Source organism: Vicugna pacos, chromosome 30 (genome assembly GCF_048564905.1).
Source record: "Vicugna pacos chromosome 30, VicPac4, whole genome shotgun sequence".
In the NCBI taxonomy this organism is placed as follows: Eukaryota; Metazoa; Chordata; class Mammalia; order Artiodactyla; family Camelidae; genus Vicugna; species Vicugna pacos.
The window spans coordinates 2,604,742-2,607,347 of NC_133016.1; the positions used below are offsets into that span (position 1 = coordinate 2,604,742).

The 2,606-nt window shown below is 50.2% G+C and overlaps 1 long non-coding RNA gene across 1 annotated transcript; it reads left to right on the top strand.

The window, feature by feature from the left end:
- Positions 1 to 275: 275 nt before the first annotated feature.
- Positions 276 to 1,185, top strand: LOC140690513 (uncharacterized). Its single transcript, XR_012065826.1, has 2 exons — positions 276 to 326; positions 456 to 1,185. It is a non-coding gene; the product is annotated as an uncharacterized lncRNA (long non-coding RNA).
- The last annotated feature ends 1,421 nt before the right edge of the window (positions 1,186 to 2,606 follow it).

A 2,606-nucleotide genomic window follows, 5' to 3' on the forward strand; every position in this document is an offset into this window, starting at 1 on the left:
TGAGGCTGGTTTCCTGCAGGGAAAGGGAAGCTCAGGGACCACCTCCCTCCTCTCCTCCAGAGGCTGCAGGGCGGCCCGGCGGACGTCCCCTGGTGTTTAACATCCCTTCCGCTTCCCCCCAGCCTCTGTGCGTCTTTAACGCGAGAACGGCGCCTGCGGGATGCGCGCGCCGCCCCCTGCTCGCCGAGACGGTTCTCGCCTCCGCCTGGGTTTGGGCTCCGCTCTGCTTCCGGGCCACCCACGAGAGGGCTGTCCCTTCCAAGGTTCTGACGCTCCTGCCCACTGCTGCCTGAACGGAACCCCCAGGCCTTCCCTTCCTCTCGTGGGTAAGCTGTCGTTAACTGAAACAGCAGAATAAATGTATTTTTAATTCTCTTCTGATCCCTTATAAACCTTGATGAGTATTTGCAGCTTCTACTTCCTTTAAGTTTAAACGGGATGACAAATCTTTGCAGAGAAAAAAGGGTCCCTTGAGCGAATGATCTTCAGGGAGGCTGGCTGCCCGGGGCTGACTTCCGGATACCAGCTCCCGGAATGTTCGGTCCAGCTGTAACATGAAGACGGGGAGCTTCAGGGGGAAGCTCCAGCACATTCTCCGGGACCCTCCCGGTCACTCCGAGTCAGGTAGAACCACCCCACCCACGTGCTGGCCAGTTCAGCGCTGCCCCACAGCCGTGAGCAGGCATAACGTTTATGGAAAACAAAAACATGACTCAGGAAGCCCCCCACCCTAGCACGGAGAGCAGTCCCACCTGGAAGAAATGTGCTGGGGGGACGCACTTCTTGAAGGTCTATGGACGTCCCCCAAACAAACATCACTTCCAAAAATCTGTTTCCCTTCTGCTTGCCAAGGCGGTACATATAAACTGTAGAATATTTGTACAACAGTAAAAGACACAAGAAAGCCGAAATTCCCTGGTGACCCCATGCCCAGAGATGATCACTGATACCATTTTCTGGGATTACTTTCCAGTCTTCCCAACTTCTGTTTCAAAAGTAGCACAAGACGTGCTACGACACTGCTTGGAAGCCATCAGACTTGAGCTTCAGAAGACACTGCGGGACACTGTGACTTTTTTGCTGGCTTTCTGAACATCTGGCTTTAATCTCTTGGGCTGGGTTCTCCTCCCCCACTCCCTCCTCAAGTGCGAGCGTTTTACCATGAAATAAAGGGTGTTTCCTGGTCTTTTGTTCTGGGTCTGCATTCTTTCCGAGAGACAATACATTCACTCCTTTGGCTTCACCTGCTGTTCCTCAGTGCTAACGACTTCAGATTTTGTATCTCCGATTCTGACCTGTGTCCCAAAAGCCAACACCCCCGTCCGCTTGCCTCCTGGGTGTCTGCACCGCGTGTGGAGCTGGCGTGAACCAACTCATCTTCTTCCCGCTCCTCAGGCACCTGATCCTCCTCATCTCTGCTGAAGGCATCGCCCTGTTCCCACCCTTGAGGGTTTCTCTTTTGGTCCCTCTGTTCCTCTTTTCCTGTCTTGCGTTGGGTTCATCAGGTATCTTTAGCATCACATTTTAATTCTTCTGTAGGCATCTTAGCTATATTTCTTGTGTGATTTCTGCGGGGTTGCTCTAGGAATTACATAGGTGCTTCGGACTTACCCAGCTCCAGGTAATCTCGTGCTGCTGCATGTAGACTGTCAGAAGCTTATGGCTGTATAATTACCTGCAGCGCCCTATCCCAGCCTTCGTGCTATTGTTGCCACAAATGTCCATCTCTATGTATTATCAGTCCCCATACGATGCTGTAATTTTCTCTTTAAGCATCATATACTTTATATAAATTAGAAGCAGAAATATATACATGCGTATCTGTGTGCATATGTGTTTTATGTACACGGGTGTACGTGTGTGTGTGTGTATTTTTATCCACATTCAGCTCTTCCGTCACTCTCCCTTTCCTCCTGAGAATCTAGCTTTCACCCAGGGTTACTTCCTTCAGCCTGAAGAACACCTTCCTTGCAGGGCAGATATGCGGGCAGTAGTTTTCTGTTATCTGAGCTGTGTTTATTTCACCTTCGTTGGCGGGACAGTTTTGCTAGGTATAGAATTCTGGCGAGCAGTTTATTCCCTCCCCACACTTTACAGAACATCTTCCGTCGTGTTCTGGCCTCACTGCTTCTGATGAACAGTCAGCCGCCCCCGGGATCCTGGTTCCCCAGCGTGTGATACTTTGTCTTCTCTGCTGCTTTCAACTTTTCACCTTTTCCCTGATGCCTGAACAGCCTGGCTTTGATGTGGCTCTGTGCGGTTTTCTTTGATTTTACCCTGTTTGAGGTTTGCTGAGTTTCTGGGATTTAGACATTGAGGTGTTACACAAAAATTGAGGAAAAAAAGGAATCCTAAACTCTTCAGGAGTTTGACAAATATATCCAGCTTCATTCTGTGTTTATGGCTTTGCTTCCAAATGTCCTATCTCATGTCTCCTGCATTTTGTTCTCCAAATACAATGCATGGCCTCTGCTGCTGCTCATGCGATTTCCACTAGAAATGGCCATTCTCCCAACCTGCCATCCGCTCACCCACGCCCCGCTCTCACTAGAGCCGGCTCCACGTCTTCTCATCTGTGATGCTCTCCTCAGAAGTCCTGGAAACGT